The 23,570-nt window shown below is 39.3% G+C and overlaps 1 protein-coding gene across 2 annotated transcripts in view; it reads right to left on the reverse strand.

The window, feature by feature from the left end:
* The window catches only part of SCEL (sciellin), a 177,101-nt gene that overhangs the window by 99,209 nt on the left and 54,322 nt on the right, over window positions 1-23,570 (reverse strand). Inside the window, exon 1 of one of the 2 annotated variants that reach the window (XM_037727984.1) lies at window positions 7,093-7,258. The exons of the other annotated variant lie outside the window; for it this stretch is intronic. The gene's annotated coding sequence lies outside the window, so the exon portion shown is untranslated. Of the gene's footprint in view, window positions 1-7,092; window positions 7,259-23,570 lie in introns of those variants that run through there. 2 annotated transcript variants of the gene reach the window in all.

Raw genomic sequence — 23,570 nt, forward strand, 5'->3', positions numbered from 1 at the left:
CCAACTCAAAAAAAAAAAAAAATCTGGAGACAACAGATGCTGGAGAGGATGTGGAGAAATAGGAACACTTCTACACTGCTGGTGGGAGTGTAAATTAGTTCAACCATTATGGAAGACTGTGGTGATTCCTCAAGGGCCTAGAAATAGAAATTCCGTTTGACCCAGTAATCCCATTACTGAATATGTAACCAGAGGATTATAAATCGTTCTATTATAAAGACACATGCATAAATATGTTCATTGCGGCACTGTTTACAATAGCAAAGACCTGGAACCAACACAAATGCCCATTGATGATAGACTGGATAAAGAAAATGTGGCACATATACACCATGGAATACTATGCAGCCATAAAAAAGGATGAGTTCATGTCCTTTGTAGGGATATGAACTGGATGAATCTGGAAACCATCATTTTTAGCAAACTGACACAAGAACAGAAAACAAAACACCACATGTTCTCACTCATAGACAGGCGTTGAACAATAAGAACACATGGGCACAGGGAGGGGAACATCACACACTGGGGTCTGTTGGGAGGTGGGGGATAGGGGAGGGACAGCGGGGGATGGGGAGGTTGGGGAGGGATAACATTGGGAGAAATGCCTGATGTAGGTGACAGGGGGATGGCGGCAGCAAACCACCATGGCATGTGTGTACGTATGCAACAATCCTGCAAGATCTGTGCATGTACCCCAGAACTTAAAGTGCAATAAAAAAAAAAGAATAAGAGGGGTTCTATAATTACAGATCAATAAACAGAAGCATTATCTTTTGGAAGATAAATAAAACAAACCAATAAACAACTAATTATCACCTAAAAGTGTAAGATATATAAAGAGAAAACAAACAGTGCTTCATGAAGTGTAAATATTAGCCAGTCTACTTCAATCAATTTTTAAATGATCTATTAGAAACAAACAACTGTGTTTAGCCTGAATACACAGACTAAAAGCAAATCCGGAAATCATCAGGCTGGGAAAGATTCATTTAGCCTGCTGTGGTGGTTAGAAAGGGGCTATTTCTTCAGTCCCACAACCTCACAATCTAAGCTTAGCTCTGGGAAACTTGCTTACTGATGGTGAAGAGTACAGAATGTAGCACAAATGAGAGCCCCTACCATAAAATTTCCTCACTCTTGATTCTACTTTTTAATACACAACCCTCACCAGCTCTTTTTCTTTATAGCCCATCTTTTCTGCATAATGATAAAACAAGCTTTAATGTGAATAGTGGCCTATAATTATCTATTTCATTTTACAAATAACACTGGTCTAATATTCATTAATAAAAAAGCTATCCAATTAAAGTTATCTATCACCTGAGCCCCACCAGGGCCTATTTTCAGTTCTAGCTGAAAATACGAGATAAATCAGTAAAAACTCAAATTTTGATCACAGACTACAAGCCAAAACCCTGTTCCCTTAAATACTTTACTGCATTTCGTATTCACAAAAGCTCAGTCATGTAGATATTCTCTATCCCAATTTTACACAACATCAATCTTTCTCATCATATTAAGAATACATGTGAAAATATAAGAAAGCATACATAAAATATGGAAAATACAAGAAAGCATAATGAGAGGAAAAAAAAATCAGACACCTTTAATCAAACACTGTAATTTTCTTCCAAGGTTTTTCTTTGCCTATTAGAGCCTACAGATATGCATTTTCCAATGCCATTTAAGAATATTTAAATATTTCTTTTGTAGCTATAAAATATCTCATTTTATCTATTAATGTAACATAATTTTCTGTTGTTGCTAAGAAAAAAACATGCAAAAGTGTTTCACCAAGTATCTGATCATTTTCTTTGACTAGATCCTAGAAGTGAAATTACTTGCCAAGAGGTGTAATTTCTAAAATATTCTCGATCCCTATTGTTGAGTTTCTTTCCATAAATCTTATAGTAGTTTATTATCCACCAGCAGCATATGAGTGTCCATGCGTTTGCCAGCATTTAGAATTATAATTCATTAATATTTTAATACTATAATAGGTGAAATAGAATCATTTTAATTGCATATTTTTCTTCACTTTACAGGACATTTTCTTTCTTATAAATTATCCATTCGTCAACGGATAATTTAAATAAAACGATGTATCATATATTTCTTTCTGATTTATTATTTTCTTTATATGTCAGAAATATTCATCTTTATTTTCCTAGTTTTTCATTTAGCTTCTAATTACACATTTTGTATCAGAAGGTTTCGATTTTGCAATCCCTATTTTTGCCTTTATAATTTCTTCCACTTTCGCTCTTTAAAAGTCATCTTCAGAGACCATCCATGAAGCTTGTTTCTGACTTTGAAATCCAAGCAATTGTCAAGTTCTACAGCTCAACATCTCTTGTTGTGTATGTTTCTATTTCCAAGACACCAATTCAAACTACTATAATCTCCTGACTATTCCAGCAGCTTCCCAGCTATATTCTCAATCTCTAGACTTCCTCACTTTTAATCCATGCCCCTCACTGGTGCCAAAGTAGTCCTCACCTTGCATAAAGCTTTTCAAGAGTGTTCCGTTTCTGTCAGGATAAAATCGAATTGTTAACAAGGCTGACAATGCCATACCCTCCAGCCTCATTTCTCCCTACCCCTTGCTCACTCAATAGAGTGAAGTATTGCTTACTCTCTCTATGCCTGAAGACACTCTTCTTCCTGAGCTTCCCTCAACCCTTCATTTTCCTTTAGGAAACACTTCCATTCACCTTCCAGATCACACATTCTGTATCCTCCAGGAAGCATTCTGTGATACCATTGCCACTCACCCCACTCCTTCCTCCCCGGGCTGAGTTATGAGTTCTACTATGTGTTCAAATAGCAAAGAGTTCTTTCCATACTATCACTTAAGACTGTCTGTGTGTGTGGCTGAATAATCTTCCCTCACCCCCAACGCGCATATATATGCACACACCCACACACATGCCCGCACACACTCACACACTGGACATTTTAAGAGGAGTGGCCAAGCCCATCTTTCCCACAGTTGGTTTTCAAAGCTTATCACAGTACCTGGTCCATAATCAGTTCTAGAAGGATATTTGTTGAACAAATATGAGGTTAACGATCACTTTTAATTTTTATAATATATTCTGTTGTTTTATGTAATCTCTCTAATCCATATGGATTTACTTTGGTAATGGGAGAATAAATCCCTTTCTCATTGATATATGATTGTCCTTTGTCACACTTTAAATTCTTATATATTCTCAAATGTGCTTTGTGGTTGCTTTTCTCAAGAAATCTGTCTTTAGTTGCTTACAATAAAAACAAACTATTTCTATTATTGTCTTTTATTATATATACATTTGTTATATATCTAGTAGCACAAATTCTAGCAGCTACTCTCATTTATTCATTTCTTTCAGATAGCTTTAAAATTACTGTCTAAGGTTCCAAAATAAATATCCTATTGGAACATTTGACTGTAATGGCATAGATTCTATAAAAGAGTTTGGGAAGAACTGACATTTAAGGTCAGCTTTTACTTTGATGTCTTACTATAAAATGTTATTTTTTTAATCTGGATTTTAAATTTTTCTTGTAGAGATTTTTTTCTAGATTTTTATATTTTTGTGCTATTGAGAGTCATATTATATATACATGTTCCATTTCGTAATATGCTATGTTTATTATAAAATATGCATATATGTAATTATATAATCTTATATATCTATTTTTCAGCAAGAATCCTAATTTTCCTTTTTATCGGTGGGTGCTGTGAGTTAGGCATACTCCTACATGTCACCGTTGGTCCACATGGAATCATTGTTCAAATTCAAGTCTGTCTGGACTTCAGCTCCCTGCATGCATTTGTATACAATTTTTAAAAAAACTTTTACACACAATATTTCTAATGACAAAAGAGGGAACCCAGGGGAGAAGTGAGGAGAGGACAGGGCCATAAAGACAGTTTTCTTGAAAGCTTTTAAACTACAATTAGTTCTCCATACAGACATGTGCCATGCTTATTTCATAATTTTAGTGCATTTTCTAAAACATTGACACAGCCTCCTAGGATGCATATATCTCAGTTTGAAAAATATGGCCTATAGCTCACTGTCTTTCCCCAGGAGGTTTCATATGATGGAGACGTAATAACATTTTAGAGCCAGGGAAACTTGGGTCTTCAGACAAAGAACAAATTATTTAGATTCTTAGAGCTCTCAAGTATGCTGCTAAAATGAGGATTCAGGACAATTGGTTCTTGTATCTATAAGTAAACCGGTTGTCATTGAAAAGATATCTATAAAATTCACTCTTCCAATAAAAGATCACAATAAAAGAACGACTCATGTCCTTAAAAAGTTTAGTAATCAACATGAAATGCAAATTTAGTAAATGTAGCTGTCATTTGGCAAAGCATCCATGGGAGGAAGAGCTTCTTCTGAGCTCTAAAAGCACAAGTTTGTGGAAAAATCACAGTTTACCATTTGTACAATGGTAACCCGGAAACACTTAAGGAATATAACTCATAAAGGCTTTTGATTAAGGCTGGGCCCGTTGGCTATGCCTGTGATCCCAGCATTTTGGGAGGCTGAGGCCAGTATATCACCTGAGGTCAGGAATTTGAGACCAGCCTGGTCAACACGGTGAAACCCCATCTCTACTAAAAATAGAAAAATTACCCAGGCGTGGTGGCACACACGTGTAGTCCCAGCTACTCGAGAAGCTGAAGCAGCGGAAAATCGCTTGAACTTGGGAAGTTGCAGTGAGCGGAGATCCTGCCATTACACCCCAGCCTGGGTGACAGAGAGAGACTCCATCTAAAAAAAAAAAAAAAAAAAAAAGACTTTTGATTAAGAAGTGAACTTTAAACAACTGCAGGCAGGTATGTAGCAATTAATACATAAAATATTTATTTCAAAGTCCCCAGCAAAAGAAAATGGAAAATGATCAACAAATGGCGGAGAAGCAGGATAATGACGGAAAGTGAAGCCATGTGGAACCAATAAACATTTCCCTTGGACTTCAGGGCCAAAGATTTGATCCCCTCGCTCTTAAGAAATGCTGGGAGTTGATGCCTGAACCATGTAAGATGCCCTCAGTTAAACAATGTTTGCTTAAGTTGACTGCTTAGTGAACTGTGTTCAGTTTATCCCACAGTCTGAGCTCACTCATTCAAAACATATTATTTGTTTTGTTTACATAGTCCCCAGGAATATTTTCCTCTCAGGTATTTCATCATAATTCTGGTAGTTAGAGAAAGCAGTCGGGTAAGCAGCACTTACAGAATGGCAGTCGAGGCGAGGGTGTTCTGATTATACAGACCACAACTAACACACACACATCAGATCCCCTCCCTGCTGAGGGGCTACAGGCTCCTGAAATGAAAACTTCATAAATATAATAAATAGCAACACTGACTCCACAAGCCACAAGTTGGAATGGTATCTCATTATGTCTTAGTCATACCATACACACTATAACATTGCCACATATTGCTGAGTAACCACAGTCCATGATGGAGTGTGGCTCATTTATTGCTACTTTGTATTGTATGATAAAAGTATTTGAAAAAATATTGAGAAAAATCAGTAAGACATAAGACAAGCAATCTGGCTTCATGTTCTGGTTTTGCTACTCTGCTCTTCACAAGTTGCTTAACGTGTATGCTTTGTCTTTCTCATCTAGAAAATTCAGGCATTAGATAAGGTGGGCCTATGCTTCATTTCAATTGAAATAGTCTGTCAATTAGATCTAAGATTTACATGAGGCTAACATTTCAATAAAAATTCTGACCTGCTGTTGGCATTCTCTGCATATCCTGACCTTTAGGATCATCTGAATGTTTTACTAAAAGTTTTACTGTTGTCGTTACTCAGTTTTCTCAAATTGATGTTTCCAATACTTTAAATACTGGAGTACCACAAATATTAGAAAGGCTGCATCTACATTATAAACTGTGGAAGTGAAAGACAGTTTTAAATGTAATCACATTTTGTGAAAAAATAAAAGTATCCACAAATGCTATACTTTAATTTTCTGGTTACTATAAACACTTGAAAGCCAAGTTATAAAATTCTCCAGTATACCTTTGGGAATTGAGCACCAGTGTGTCTAAGCCCCTCTGAGACTGCAGGCGACCTGGTCAGCAATACGAAGCCATGAAAACTCAAGTAGTAAAGGTATGCTGTGAGGACGCCTCTCTGCAGGACACAGAGCTGCAATTTGCAAGCTGTGAGTGGACCCTGCATTTGAATCCCACAGCTCTGTATCACAGATAGAAACGATCAGAAAAAACACAAGTCAGACAAGTCAGCTTAGCTATCAATTATAAAAGAAAGCTCTGTTTAAAGAACTCTTCTATCCTCACCAAAAGTCTCCCAAAACTGGTGTTTCAGGACTAGGCTATGAATAGAGTTTGAAAGTTGCCCCCGTATACATTAATCACTCCTTAGGTTAGAAGGCAGAATATACCATAGAGAAGTTGGCCAGATGCCCACAGATCCCTGGGGGGAGCCATGTACCCCTATTCCGTCCCCACACTCTGACTTTACCCCTTGGTACATTCAAGTAAGGAATGGTAATTTTCTTATTTGGGGAAGATAGGGTGGAGACAAAATCCTCATAAATATAAACCTCCCTCTCACAGAGCTCAGCAACTTGCAATGTTTTTAGCAGTAGAGAAAAAAATAAATATGACTTATTATCTATAAAGCACTATTTGAGTTCACCATTTCACTAAAAGCATCATTTATGAAAACAGAAAGATCCTTAAAAAAAAAAGTTTGTGTAGTCACTTGAGAAAATAAACCAGCAGGTGCTGGTCCCTTCATTTAAAGAACGTATTATCCTTTCTGTGACAGGATTCACCAGCTGACAGCTCCCACTCAGAAAATCAAATAGGTGCTCGTCTCTGTGATGCCGTAATGTGTGAAATTGCCAGGAAGTTCAATGCAATGTGACCTAAAAGCACGGCAAGGAAGAGCAGAACTAACAGCCCGCTGGAGGCTGTCAAAATTTACAGGAAGAAAAGACAAAGATAATACAGTAAGTTCTCATTTTAATCATTTGGAAGGAACACAGAGAAAGCTGTGCACATACGGCAGATGTATTTCTGTCTGCAAGTATAATTCGACTTACCTCTGTCGAGCAGAAAGCCAGGACTTTTTGGCTAACCAGCCTGTAGTGATTCCCTGGGAGGATCTGGCTGAAACAAATGGGAACCTGGAGTTTATTCAGTACAGTCTCAACCCCTACCTGACTGTATTAATGAACAGTTCAGAGGTTTCTGCTCAGCAGCTGAGTCACTTAGGGAGGAGGTGTGTGGTATGCAACAGGGTGTCACCTTGTACAAATACCAATTCAATTAAAGCAGTCTCACTCAGGGACCTACTGTGTTTGCTTGGTGAATTCTTTAATTTACGGCCATGTTATACAAAAAAAAAAAAAAAAAAAAAAAAAAAAAGCTCCTGTGATCACCCTTTTAACTGATGACAACAATATACACAACCATATCACTCACAAGGTGGCATAGGGCCCAACCTATTTTGTATTCTCCCTCAAAAAATAGAACTGAAAACTCAAGATAGAAGGACTATACCCACAGTACCTGAAAGGTAGGGGCACAAACAAGCATGCAAGGAGACCATGGCTTAAAGAAAGCTTTAAGACAAACGCACTTTCAGAAACCCAGGAACCCTAGGATTAGAAAACACAAAAGAAATCTGTTGCACACATTCTACACCTAGAATATTTTGTAAAACTAACAGAGGGATAATAATCTGGCATGTAAGAATTCTAATCTCTATATTATTTCTCCATGTATAAAAAATGTGAAAGGGGCCAGGCATGGTGGTTCACACCTGGAACCCCAGCACTTTGGGAGGCTGAGGCAAGCGGATCACTTGAGGTCAGGAGTTCAAGATCAGCCTGGCCAACATGATAAAACCCATCTCTACTAAAAATACAAAAATTAGCCAGCATAATGGTGCATGCCTGTAGTACCAGCTACAAGGCAGGCTGAGGCAGGAGAATCGCTTGAACCAGGGAGGTAGAGGTTATGGTGAGCCAAGATCATGCCACTGCACTCCAGCCTAGAGAACAGAGTGAGACTCTGTCTCAGAAAAAAAAGTTAAAAGGATGGTTGACACTTCTTTCATAGTTGAGGGTAGCAGTAGACTCAATGTCAAAGGCTGCTTCTGGCCAGCTGCAGTGCATTTCACCTGCACTTTGGGAAGCAAAGGTGGGAGGATCACTTGAGCCAAGAAGTTCAAGACAAACTGGGCAACACAGTGAGAGAGATCTCATCTCTACTAAAAATAAAAAATCAGGGCCAGGTGCGGTGGCTCATGGCTGTAATCCCAGCACTTTGGGAGGCCGAGGTGGGCGGATCACCTGAGGTCAGGAGTTCATGACTAGCCTGACCAACATAGAGAAACTCCATCTCTACTAAAATTACAAAAGTAGCCAGGCATAGTGGTACATGCCTGCAATCTCAGCTACTTGGGAAGCTAAGGCAGGAGAATCACTTGAACCCAGGGGATGGAGGTTGCGGTGAACCGAGATGGCGCCATTGCCCTCCAGCCTGGGCAACAAGAGTGAAACTCCATCTCAAAGTAAAAAGTAAAATAAAATAAAAATCAGCTGGGCGTGGTGGTGCATGTCTATTGACCCAGTTACTCGGGAGGCAGAGACAGGAGAGTCCCTTGAACATGGGAGGACCAAGCCACAGTAAGATGTGACCATGCTGCTGCATTCCAGTCTGGGTGACAGAGTGAGACCCTATCTCAAAAAACAACAAAACAAAACAACCACCAAGGTTGCTTCTGCTTGGAGGGAGTAACACTGAAGAGCTGTCCTAGGTGGGGACTCTTGTGACAGGTTTTGAAATGCACCTTCCATAAGAGCCAAAGAGGCTTTAAAGAAGCTTAGCAAACCTGGAACACTGCTGAGTGAAGCCAGGTCATCAGAACTTCCTGGATCATGGGCATTCATAGGCCACACCAGCAATGAATGTACAGGGGAACCAAATCTCCCCATACAACTGCTCCTGAAAACTACAGTGCAGGTGAACAATGCCCATGGCAATGAACATAGCATGAAGCAGAAATCCAGAGTGGAGAGCAAGGCACTAGCAGTATGAGGTCACTGCGAACTGGGAGACTACCTCCTTCATGTTCGCTAATTTTCCCTCATTCCGGGCTGAGGAATTTGAAAATCTAAAATAGAAAATGTCCGTTCAAAGTAAAATATATATACATGTCTACTTGGCCTTTTTATGGAATTTTATATATGCAAAATATTTTTAAAACATGATTTAAATTTCTGTGATGCCCAAAAATCTTGGTTAAATGTTAATATTATAAATGACGAAGGTGAAAAACAAAGATGTGACTTAAAAGATAAACTAGAAGCCATCTTTAGCCCTAGAACTTAGCCAAAATGAAGGGCAAACATAGTGTAAGAGATCCCCTGTAGGGATAAGTTGTAATTTACATTACAGGATGTTGAAAGATATTACTTCATAATACACGGAACCAGAAAAATAGGTTCTCATCTTACAATGAAGTACAGCTGCCCAAATTATGGATTTTGAGCTTCCAAGCAATTATTTCTGCATGCAATTAGTGTTTCTCTTACTTTATGCACCAGACCATCCACATTACTAAGCCAAGCCAGTCTTCATTTAGAATCAAATCTCTAGTAAAAAAATGAACTAATTTTAAACCGTTGAGCAAAATTCAGATCTCTTCATGCTAAGCAGACGTGACTGCCTAAAATTTAAAATCTCAAATGTGAAGAGGTTGAATCAGGAACAATTTGGTGTGTGGAGGTAGCCAAATAGGCTGGGCATTAGTTTCACTCAGGTATTGAACTGGGAAGTCTTGGGCATGCTTGGAATAACTTGGCTTCACCACACCTATTCACTTTCAGTGTCAGAGTTTTTGAGATCTCTCTAGAACTGTAAACTCAGAAGCTGAAATGCCAAATGGTTTTTATCTCAGGTACAAAAGCCAATTGATTGGTGATGGCTTCCTGAGGAGTATGTTGAGGTTTGTAAGCAAGCTGGGACTCAACAGGGGAGTGTTATGGTTAATTAGCAATATCCAGCACAGGTCTTGGATCGGGGAATGCTTGCTGATCCTGTTTCATAAAATTAGACATTACAATATCACATTGCTTTGTCTATGTGTTATATCCAAAGAAACAACCAGCCAAAATGAGCACTTAATATTACATAATAACAAAAATAGCAAACACTTATAGAGCACTTTTAATGTGTGAGCCATTGTTCTAGGATGCTTTCATACATTGTTATTAAATGATTGTCACATCCTAGCCCCAAAGAGATTCTAAAACCAATACTGAAAATGCAAATAATACAAGAAGGACAAATCAGCACCTCAAAACTCTATTCTATCACTCCTGGACTTTGAGAGTTTGAAAGATAGAGGGTTCCCTGTTTTCCTTCCAGGTGGGGGAAATAAATGTTATATGCCTATTAAAACAAAAGAGATATCATTAGGCTTGTAATTACAGTGGCAATTTCTCTTGTCTTAGAGTAGGAACAATTAATAAATTGCCATCAGTGCTTCCAGAGCTGGTGCATTGCTTAATACACTTCGATGGCACAAGCATGATACAGACCAATGGCGAACACGACACAGAAGCCATGGTGACCTGAGTTGAATTTGCTGTAGAGACTCACTGTTCACTATGGGCAAATTATGCCTATGTCCTTCTTGCTGCAGTGAAGTTGATGGTAACTCATTTTACTAGCTGGACAGACCACAATGATGATAGCAGGCTTTTAAAACCAGCACTCCAAATCTGCGCTCTAGACAACATTAGAAGGAATCAGGAAAACTCATTCCTGAGTTCCTGAGGTTTTCTGATTCTTTTTCAAGCTCCCAACAGCATCAGCAACATGTGCCAAGTATGTGCCAATCATTCCTGAGTGCTTTACACCTATTATATCATTGATCCTCACTAAATCGTACACTATAGGAACTGTTGTTATGTTCTTCTCACAAAAGCCCCAGATCACACAGCTAGAAATTAGAGATGTCTGGAATCCCAATCCAGGCATGCTGACAGTAGAGCCCACGTTTCTGGTATGAAGCTCCGTTCCTCTAAACTACCAGAAAGGAGAATAGGCACTTTAACCTAGAGACCAGCTACATTCTGGTCACAAGGTGAGCTAAAGTTACAGAAGCCCTGAGCCCAGGCTAATAGGTAACAGAAAAATACAATGGCTTTTAGCAGAAAACATATGTATAAATGCATATATGTATATTGTGGATAGTATCAAAAATATTATACCACAGCCCACAGACATTAATACACAACGCCAGAACCAGAGAATGACCGGGATTTGCTTCAGAATCAGGGTCTTTTAATAATAGTGCAGATACAGTTTATGATTTTCTTTTTTTCTCTTAAATAGACTTTATTTTTTAGTTTTAGGCTCATAGCAAAATTGAGAATAAACTACAAAGAGTGCATGTCTACGCTCAGCAACTCCACTATCAACACCCCACATCACAGCGGTACATTTGTTACAGCTGATGAACCTGCACAGACGCATCACTAACACCCACAGTCCATACCTTGTGTAGAGTTTACTCTTGGTTTTGCATATTCTTTGAGTTTGGACAAATGCATAATGACACGTGTCCACCATTACAGTACCATACAGAGTAGTTTCACTACCCTAAAACATCCTTCGTATGTTGCCTATTCATATCTCGCTCCTCCCAACCTCTGTTAACCACTGATCTTTTTACTGTCTCCATAGTTTTGTCTTTTGCAGAATGTCATACAGTCGGAATTATGTAGTATGTAGCATTTTTCAGACTGGCTTCTTTTACTTAGTAATATACATTTAAGTTTTCTTCATGTCTTTCCATTTGAATTTTCTTCATGGCTTGATAGTTCATTTCTTTTTAGTGTTAAATAATATTCCAAGGCCAGGCATGGTGGTTCACACCCATAATCCCAGCACTTTGGGAGGGTGAGGTGATAGGATTGTTTGAGGTCAGATGTTCAAGACCAGCCTGGGCAACATACTAAGACCCTGACACAGAAAATTAAAACAAAATAACAATAATAATAATATTCCATTGTCTGGATGTACCACAGTTTATCTATTCATCCGCTTCACCTACTGAAAGACATCTTGATTGCTTCCAAGTTTTGGCAATTATAAATAAAGCTGGTATAAACATATGTGTGCAGTTTTCTTTTTTGAATATTTATGCTATATTTTGAACCAGTAATATATAACATTGTTTGGAAACTAAGAAGTATAAAATGGAATACAATGCAAAGTCTTTATTTTCCTCCAAACCTTTCTCTCCAACAAAAAAGCAGTTACTAGTTTCTTCTAGGTCTTTCCAGAGACACTAATGCATATACAAGCAAAATATGGATATAATTTACTGTTCGGAATCTTGCTTATTTCCGCTAAGATTATATTCTGAAGATCTTTCTATATTGATTTTTCACAGCTGCTTGGTATTCCATGGTATGAATAGTCCTTAATCTATGTCATCAATCCACTGTCAATGGGCATCTCTATTATTTCCAAATTTCTGCTAACAATGCCGCCATCAATAACGTTGTACATGAATCAACTGGCACATGTGTGAACCTGTAAGATAAATTCTTAAAAATGTAGTTGCTGGGCTCAGGCGTTTGCACATTTTAACTTTGGTAGATCAAATCTTGCCAAATTGCCCTCAGAAATGGATTTATCAACTTATCCTTCTTATTCGCATTTGTCTTCTTTCAATGATTTCTTCATTTAACAAACATTAAGTACCCATAATGCTCCTACTATTGTTTCTGTTCCAAGGGAAAGGAAAATTAACGAGACACAATCTTGCTCACCAAGAATTTACAATTTGTTTGGAAGGAAGACATTGAATTAAATAACTATAACACACCACAATAAAGTCACACAGGGAAATTTTCAATGCCAGGCATCGCGTAGTGGGGAGAAGGAAGAACATGGAAGGTGATTTTGATGCAGACTTTTAAGGTCTGAGTGGACAATGATTAGAAGGTCAAGAGGAAGAGGAACCATTCATCCACTCTGTCATCTTCTTAACGTCTTCCACATTTCTGCTTAATAATGAACCATTTTGCAATTTTCCTGCCTCATTTCCTCTATCAAAAGAGCAGCTTGGCAGCCCCAGCGGCCCCAGCTCCTCCCATGTGTCCACATTTTTCTGTTCTCATGGTCTCTGGAGACAACCACAAGCCACATTGATTGCAAATATAGTGTAATCCTCCTGGCTGCAGGCTGAAATCAACAGTTCCAGGGGGAATAGAAGCAGGAATTGTTTTTTCTCTCGCTGAGAAACTAAGAATGGCCAATTTTTGTAATTAAAATTTTACTGCTAAACTCAGATTATTTCATAATTTTCCTCAATTTAGTTAATTATCCCACTTTATTCAAGTCTCTTCATCACCAAATATTTAATGGTATTACATCACAAGCCCCTTGAGATCAGAGGCCAGGCCTTCCCATTTGTCTTTATGCTAAAACATAGCACAGTTATTGACTCACATAGATATTTACTCATATATGATCCATATAGTAATATTCAATGTTTATTGGTTAAATGAAGGAGTAATAATCATAAACAACAAGTGTGCATGCATAAGGGGTATTCATTGCTTACCTAAAGTCTGGTTTATCTGATGTACAAATCTGATTTTCTTGAAAGACTACAGTGTTCTCTTCAATTCACCAGGAACACTCACTGCTTTTTTTTTTTTTTTTAGATGGAGTCTCGCTCTCGTTGCCCAAGCTGGAGTGTAGTGGCACAATCTCGGCTCACTGCAACCTCCACCTGCCAGGTTAAAGTGATTCTCCAGCCTCAGTCTCCCGAGTAGCTGGGATTACAGACACCTGCCACTACACCCCACTAATTTCTTTGTATTTTTAGTACAGATGGGGTTTCACCATGTTGGCCAGGCTGGTCTGAAACTCCTGACCTCAGATGATCCACCTGTCTGGGCCTCCCAAAGTGCTGGAACTATAGACGTGAGCCACCGTGCGCACACCACTCACTGCTTTCTTAAAACAAGGGAAGATATCTCTGCATTTTAGAGATTGCCCAAATAATAATTATCATAGATAAACTTATTGCCCAAGGTTGGAACCTCCATCGTTGCCTCCTGCTTCACCCTCTCCCCACTGCTCTAAGCTACATCCAATTGGTCGGTCACTCAACCATTACTATCAATTCTACCTCCTAATTCAGTCTCCCTTCCACTTGACTCCCACTGCTCCCTGACTCAGGCCCTCATCATCTTGAGAAAACACTACTTTCATCACCTGCGAACTGGTCTCTTCCCTGTTCAACTCTAGCCCCTGCACAGTCAGTTAGGCTCTTTCAGGTGGTACGGATCAGCGATAAGCTCTGGAAACCTCAGCTAATGGAAGCACAGTGAAGGAGAGCAGACCCAAAGCAACCAAAATGATGATACTTAGATGTCTATAGTTTATCACGAGAAAAAGAGAAAATGTAACAACTGCATTAAAGTAGATATAAGCATCACAGCTAAGGGCTGTCTCATAACAAAAGGTCAAAGCAGCCAAGGGCAAGCTCCAGTTGTCCTTTCTCTATTAGGTGCTTCTGAGGATTCACTTTCTCCCTCAGGCCAAGAACCACTGACCTGTGAATGGAACACCCAAATGGAGTTTCAGCTGCAGCATCTTCTACCCTGCTGACCCCACAGACATATCCTGCTACGTCACCATGCCTTCTGGGGTTTAAGCAGACACAAATTGTCAATCTCACTGTTATCAGGAAACAATATTGACTAGCTGGTAAAAATCAGCCGGAAACAGGGTGCCTGGTTACAGAGGCATGCGACTGGTCAGCATGTTTCAGATCAGGGCTGTGCAGCTCATTTCACATTTCAGCAAAACAACTCAGGCTAGTTTCAGGCCTGCTAGAATTAACCTTCATAGCCCAGAGGGTTTAGTATAAAGATTTAGGGGTGTTAGGAAAACAGGATATAGTCTCAGCAGCCTTTCTTAGATCTTAAATATACGTGCTGCTGGTTACTTTGCAAAACCAACACTATTTGTCTGGCACAAATCTAGGGACCTAAGAACAGCTCTGCGTCTTGTATGTTCATGGCTCAGCTCTCTAACCTCGATTCTCTACCTGCTTCTTTCTGCCATGCTACCAGTTTGTCATAGTGTCTATATGTTTCAGTTTAAATCCCCTGAGAGAGATCCGCTCGTGTCAGTCAGCCACCATCCCATACTGCGTTTCTGTGGGAAGAGCTCTTGCACAAGGCCATCTCGTGGGTCTCCAGCTAGCCATAAAAGGACAGACACTTACCCCATCTCAATTTGCTGTAACTAAGGCAACACACCAATGGTTCAATGCATGGTTCCCCTGAGCCTTGGAACTGCTAAAAAGTGGGCTATAGGCATGGCCTTGCATCCAGTTGTATGCAAATTTCTCTCCAGTAAAGACAGCCCATTCCCTAATGCTATTTTTCAAAATATAGGTACAATCATGTCACTCCCCATCTTCCAACCCATCATAAGTGCCCCGTGTCCCATAAAATTCAAACATTTTAGATTCATACACAACTCTGCTGTCTAATGTAGCAGCTATTGTTCTACATGTGGCTATTTAAAATTTGTATACTAATTAAAATTAAATAAATTTACAATTCAGCTCTTCAGTTACACTGGCCACATTTCCAATACCATATTGGATGGAGAAGATAGAAAATACAGAAAGCTTGTCTAAGATGTCTTGTTAAGTCACTTTCAACTACTCCAGGCTTACCTCCCATCACTTCCCCCATGTGCCCCAAGCTTCAACCACATCAAAAATCCTTGCTGTTGCCCAAACATACTATATTTTAGGCTTTTAATATCTGACGTAATGCCATTCCTGTGACTTGAAATATCAATTTCTTATACACTTTGGTGATCTCTTATTCACTTTCCCAGTCCCTGCAAACACATAACCTCATCTACGGAGATTTTCTCACCATTTCAGACCCCAAACACAGCTAGCTTCCCCCTTTCTCTCTGCTCCAAGGGAACTCTGTATATTATTTTATTATAGCACCTAACTGCATTATATGATCATCCAGTTGTAGCATACCATATGCCATTCTAGAAAAACTTAATAGCAGAGGCAGTATAACTAGGGCTTAAGAACACAAATTCAGGCGCCAGACGGCCTCTGCCAATGACTACCTGAGAAACCTTTTGCTGGTCATTTAACTCCTCTTGTCTCAGTTTTCTCAACTGTAAAATGGGAATAATAAAACAGTACCTTTCTCATAGGGTCATTGTGAGGATCAACTGTGTTAACACAGAAAAAGAACTTAGAACAGGGCCTGCAACTTTGTAAGGTGCTACCTAAAAGTTAACTCTTAGTAAAACTATTACTGCCTTTTTTCTTATTTATTCATACATGAAGTATATCTAAGCAGAGCAAGATCATCAGCACAATTAATAATTCCACTCTTCTCAGATACACTTACTGTGTCCAGTAGTCAAGCTATTTAACACACAATGATGTTCATGAACATCATTTGCTGTCTACGACTAAATGCAGGTTTTAGAAGGTGTATGAAGATCTTCTCAAGAGTCAGTCCCTGGGAATTATTGATGGCTTTCTAAAAGGTTAATAATGCAGGAACCTCTGAGAAAAAATTATTTCAAGGAACGGAAAAAGAGGTGTCCATGTGGAGTGCAGGGTTTACTGTAGCACTGCATAATTCATTTCTCTAAGATGAGAACTTGTTGCTTTTCATATTCTCCTCTCTTTAATTGGCATGTTCTTTGATCCAATCTTTCTTCTCTTTCCTCAGTGCTCCCATAGCCATCAGAGCAGAGTTTTATTTCTCTCTTGAAATCTATTTTTTCTCTCTCCTAGTAATCCATGGTTGTATTAGTTTTCTATTGCTCCTGTGATACATTGCCACAAACTTAGTGGTCGATAGCAACACAATTTATTATCTTAGAGTCCTGGAGGTCAAAAGCTCTGGCTAAAACTTCCAGTAGAATGGAAGTAGAACTTCCACCTCCTCTCATCCTCAACTTGTCTCCCGTTCTTTTACTTTATATAATCAAAAAATAAACCCTCCAGAGGAAAGAGGAGAATCCCAGAACATCTTAATTTTCAAGCCTTATTGTAAATTAGTGGACTATTCTCTATTGGAACAAAATTTGTGATAATTTTAATGGTATCCCTAGAAAACAGGGATTTTTAAATACTTTGAAACTGGTATACTTTATTATTGCTTTAATTTTACAATATTCCTCTCCTAACTAAAAGTTATTAAAAAATAGTTGGCCTCAATAATTTGGGAGTGTGTGTGTGTGTGTGTGTGTGTGTGTGTGTGAGAGAGAGAGAGAGAGAGAGAGAGAGAGAGAGAGAGAAACTTTGAGGTCATTGAGAATACTATGAGGTAATTTGCTCTTTATAAACTTTTTATGTTTTTAACTTTTTTACTGTTGATTTGTATTTTGTTTTCCACTTCTTTACTTAATATTCAGTTCCTTCAGGAAGAATAAAATGGTGTATGCTGATACATTCAGATATCTTCTATAAAAACAAATTTTGACTTTTACCACTTCTACTAAGTGCCTAATATAAAGAAAATGAGGAAAAGTTAAACTAACAAACCAATCACATTCCCAAGATTGCCTAAAAAGAAATGTAAAGGCCTGATTAAATTTTTTATACATAAGAGGCACAACACTATGATTCAAAAGTCATTGTCTGTTTAGAATATGACAATTACCAAACAAGGTACATCTTACAGCGCACTGCCTCCCAATCAGAACAAATTTCCAAGAAACCGTCAAGATTCTTGCCTCCAAATCCAATCCTAGCAAAGAAAAGATTGGGTTTAAGCACAAATAGAGACAAAAGTTGATATGAAAGCATCAAACAGAATAAAAACGTTATGGCAGCTCTTGCTATTAACATGACTGATGCAACTCAGAATCAATCCTTTTTGTTCTTTGTCTATAGCCAGACATCAGCAGTTGTTTTCTTAAAGAGCCTGATAGTCAATATTGTATTTTAGGGTTTCTAGGCCATATACAGAAACTCCACTCTATCGTGTCATAGCAGAAAGCGGCCATAGCCACTACGGGAAAGGAATGGGTGTGAGAGAATGGTCTACGGTGGCTGGAGCAGGCAATACTTGGCCAACCTCCGGTCTGTGCTAACCAACCCTACTGGAAACCATGCCTCTCCCTTTTTACCCTCTCCCTATGGAGGAGGGAATGCTCAGTGAGAAAGGAGTCATATACCTGTAATTGAAACCTCATTTTCCAGACCATAATACTGAGATTCTGACTCCTTCAGGTGACTTGGTAAAGATCCAATAATTTTTTCTCGTAGAAGTAAGATCAGAGTTCATTCAAAGTTATGGAACATTTCTCGACCACGTACTCTGTCTGATAAGCATCTAAGCACTTATACCTTATCTGAGTTTATTCTCATAACAACTTTCTAAAGTACTGCTATCATCTTCATTTCACCAATGAAGAAACTGAGATTCAGAAAGGTTAAGCAACATGTCAATTTCACAGCAGGCAAATGCTACAGGAAGAGGTCAGGGCTTTGAACCTCTGTGTCTTGCCACTTCCACTGCTGATGGCGCTTCTGTTACAACACTCTCGCCAGTCTACTTTCCACTAGATGTTATTCGATGGTCCTCTTCAGAAGCCTTACTGTGGCAGTGTATTTTCTCCTCTGTGTTTAGAGGAGTCCTCTGGAGTTCTCATCATTTTATCTGCCCTATGCTGTCATGGGTAGAATTTTTTCCTCTCAGAAGCACTCACAAAACCTGACTTGTTTAGCCAGTCTAACCATAATTCTGCAACCCAGAAACAGGGAGTAGTCCTTGCCTTTACACACCCATGGCCAACCCCATGTAGAAAGGCTGGGAAATTGAATTGTTTGATCTTTGCTTGTGTGACTGCACTAACCTGAAAAGACCCACAATCACAGGGCATAAGGAAAATTGGTTGACTTGATGCCCCCTCCTATACTGTCAGACTCCTGGAGAAGCTCTGTGATTCATTCCAGTGCAGGTCTTCAGAAAAAAAAGACTGAAATTTCCTTCCAGTCAAACTGTGTAACTCTATGAGAAAACTGGGCCTTCCCAGCACCCCTTACATTACACTACATGAGCCTCCCACATTTCACCCTCCTTCCATAATCTCTGTCAAACGAGTAGATATCGAAATGTAGAAAGCAATACAGACACATGCAGTACATGCTACTTTTCTAAATTCACGTATTTCCTTATGAGCTTGGCAAGTGTCACAACCAAAGCCTCATCATTAAAAGAAAAAGCCATCACACACAAAATGGCAAAATGAGAGCTGAAAACACAGGTTTTCTAAATTGATGCACTCATGTCACAGAATCAAACATTATTCTTCCTGTATCCCACACAGGAATGTAGGCCACTTTTACACACACATTTACTTAAGGAAACGTTGTGTTGTGTACATACTATTATATTCATCTTCAACTCTAGAAAGGGGTATACATGAAGTACATTATCCTCAGATCACTAATACCCATAAGCAGATATTCCCTCTCTGCCTTTCCTTTTCCAACCAAGGTCTATTTTACATCTGTTGAAATAGATGAGTTTCAAATGAAAAAATAATTGAGAGCAAACTTCTGTCTTACAGCAAAAGTAATCCCCAGTAGTTTTCTGATGAAGCAACTTTATAAGATCTATCACCCTTTACTCTTTCTTCCAAGTCTTTATTTCTCCCAGCAGTAATGGAATGAAAACGAAATGAAAAATCTGGAGTCAAGTTGGGTAAGAATGCCCATAGGAGTCTCCACTGAAGTAAGACAAGGTTCAATTAGTGAAGCGATGGGACAGTCAAAACAGCACTTTACAATAGCCAAGGCATGGAATCAACCTAAATGCGCATCAATGATAGACTGGATAACGAAAATGTGGTACATATACACCATGGACTACTATGTAGATATGTTCTTTGCAGGGACATGGATGGAGTTGGAGGCCATTATCCTTAGCAAACTAACACAGGAACAGAAAACCAAATACTGCATGTTCTCACATATAAGCGGGAGCTGAACAATCAGAAAACATGGACACATGTGGGGGAACAACACACATAGGTGCCTGTCAGAGGGTTGGGGTGGGAGGAGGAAGAGGATCAGGAAGAATAGCTAGTAGATGCCAGGCTTAATACCTGGGTGATGGGATAATCTGTGCAGTAAATCACCATGGCACATGTTTACCTAGGTAACAAACCTCCACATCCTGTGCATGTACTAGCAGACAGGCTGTGGGACTTTTTCAGGGGCAACCTGAGTCCACTGCAGAGATTTCTAGAAACAGTACCAATATATTTCACTGATTTCACAGAAGTAAATTAAGAGAGGTTAAAAATTATGGTCTGGACATGGTGCCTCACGCCTGTAATCCCAGCGCTTGGGGAGGCTGAAGTGAGCAGATCATCCGAGGTCAGGAGGTCAAGACCAACCTGGCCAATATGGTGAAACCCCATCTCTACAAAAAAAATACACACACACACACACACACATAAAATTAGCTGGGCATGATGGCAGGTGCCTATAGTCCCAGCTACTTGGGGGGCTTAGGCAGGAGAATCACTTGAATCTGGAAGGCAGAAGTTGCAGTGAGCCGAGACTGAGCCACTAAACTCTAGCATGGGTGACAGAGCAAGACTCCGTCTCAAATAAAAAAAACAACTTATGTTAGTGAAGTCATTTTCTGTAAACAAACATTTAAAAACTGCAACAAAAAATTAACATTCAGAGAACCTCACTAAAGCACTTTAGATACCTCTGGGCAAATTCCTAACCATAGTAAACAAATTCTAATGTTCCACCTAAAGGTTCGACTGGGCAGCTCCCTGGGTCTCCCCAGGAAGGTATGCAACACGCCCAGTGGGTTGATGCACCCTTCACAGCCAAACCTGACAAGGCTGAGCAAATACTCTCAAGGCAAAGACATTCTTTAGGGATTGTGCAAAGGAATTTGGCAGCTGTGTCTTCCCCACCAGGTGTGGCATGAAGAACAGGTTCTTCAGTTAGGGGCACAGGATCATCCACAAAGAAGAAACCACTATTCAGTCGTATTTACCCAGAAATCCACATTTATATTAAATGCCTGTAGCCTTCCTCTGCCACTTTAAGATATTTAAAAAAAGAATTTACTCAATACTGAACCAAGTAAAGGATGGAACTAATACAGGATACTTTGCATAAATATCTTTTCTGTCTTCTGTCTTTTCTTCCTTCCTCACTCATGACACAGATGCTGGGATTCACAATGCAGCCTGGGAACCCAGTAAGAATGACCCAAGTATTGCCCTCATGCTAGGAGGGATAATAGGCCTCAGCCCAGAACAGAGCTTCCAATAGGGTTCTTTCTCAATCCTACGAATCACTGTGAGCAGAGACATAATAATGTCCTTTTCACTCTATCCGTGTTTCCACAGGCAATACTGGTCATAAGAAAAGTCAAAGGTGTAAGAGGTATTTGGTTCCAGCCTCTATCTTTTTATCACCAGGATCCTAGTAGACCCAAGCTGAGGTCACTACCTTTCTGTTTTGATGTGTGATCTGCTGACTTTGAGCAGACTCTGCCATTGGGTGATGAAGGTGCTATTGCCCTGAGTGAATCATGTAAAACTGCAGAGGTGAGCTGCCTGTCACCCTGGGGGAAGGGCTGAGTGTTTCTTGATTCCGAATGGGAGTCCATTGTCATGGTCCCATGAATCATCTGTGAACTACACATGACCCTCATGGATGCCAGAGTTGAGTGGGTGGAGCATTGAATAATATTTTTGGTTGTTGTTATTTTGTTTGTTTAACAAGGAAGGCTCTCTGACTTGTCCACGGGTTGGGGTAGATGAAATAGGCCAGTTCCTGGAGGCCAAAAAGGCAAGCTGAAAAACAAGATGGATGCTAGAGAAAGAAGTCATACAAAATATCTAGCCCTTTGGGACTAGATTATAGTTACCTCAGGGACAGCAACCTATTCTGTCTGTAATCATTTGTGTGTGTGCTGGAGACAATTTTACTAGTGAATAGTGGTTTGCAGATTTTCCCTCTCTCTAGCCCATATTAGAGCATTTGAGCATTGCCCATTCATCTTTATCCTCTACCACCTGCATTTCCCAGGTTGATTTTAGGAGGATCAGCTATACAGCATAAGACCTACACAAAATGGAGGAGATGGAAATTGATGTGTCCTAACAGTCTACTGGATGGTGAGGAAGGAGCTGATTAAAAAGCAAGAGGGCTGCTAGGCACGAGATAAGTATTATCCAAAGAAGTTTTGATTGCACCAACATAAAAACATTTTGAGCACGTACCACCTATAGATATTTTTACTTGTTTTTAATTAAATATCTGCACTTTGGTGTATTTTCTGTTGTGCAGATTATCTGTGGGAAACCCAGCACTATCCACTTCCCAAGGTCTTTGAACTGCAATGGCTACAAGATTAGGAAATATATTTCTCAGAACGCCTGCCAGCAAAGGTTTGGGTTATGTTCTGTGTGTGAGATACTCACACAAACTTTGGAAGGCAGGAGAGAAGTAGAAACCATAATATTATTCCTGAGCTACTGGCAGTAGACAGATCATGTGTTTTGGCAGACAGTAGATCTAAGGTATTTCTGGAAAATTCCTGGTATCTTCCTGTGAATTATTTCATTTTAGTGGTGAACAGTCAACTGAATCATGGTGAACCATTTCCTGCAGTTCCTGAAATTCCCCATTTCATGAAAGGCATCAATCCCTCTGTTTAACCTTCATTCCTCTGGCCTTGTTTCCTTGGCAGAAATCTGATGTGATCTTGTAAAGCATAATACACAATTATAAATGAAAAAGAATAACATAAATACTATTTTAAATATATTATTTTACAAATAACATAAGAAATTTTTCTTTTCCTTTTTTTTTGAGACAGAGTTTCACTCTTGTTACCCAGGCTGGAGTGCAATGGCACAATCTTGGCTCACCGCAACCTCCACCTCCTGGGTTCAAGCAATTCTCCTGCCTCAGCCTCCCGAGTAACTGGGACTATAAGTGTACGCCACCATGCCCAGCTAATTTTTGTATTTTTAGTAGAGACAGGGTTTCTCTTTTGCCTCTGAGAAAGGGTATATAAGCTTCTGTACCCCGCCAAGGGGTTGGAGTAATCATTCCTCTTTTGCCTCTGAGAAAGGGTATATAAGCTTCTGTACCCCCCCAAGGGGTTGGAGTAATCATTCTGTGGCCCCCAGCCCTGTACATTAATAAATTTGTATGCCTTTTCTCTTATTAGTCTTCTCTTGTCAGCTGATTTGCAGTGAACTTTCAAAGGGAAAAAGGAAGGTTTTATCTCGGCCCCTATACCAACAGCAGTTCCTGATATGCCTACAACCTTACCCAGCACTATTTTGAAAATTATTATTTTCAAAAAATTTCTGCTACCACTATTGTTGAAAATTACAAGTTACCCAGTTACAACCAAGAAATCTGCTTACAACTTTGGTCAAAACTATGTTAGTTTTATATGTTTATTAAAGTTCTCCCAATCTC

This window comes from Cebus imitator, unplaced genomic scaffold, assembly GCF_001604975.1.
Source record: "Cebus imitator isolate Cc_AM_T3 unplaced genomic scaffold, Cebus_imitator-1.0 Scaffold252, whole genome shotgun sequence".
NCBI lineage: Eukaryota > Metazoa > Chordata > Mammalia > Primates > Cebidae > Cebus > Cebus imitator.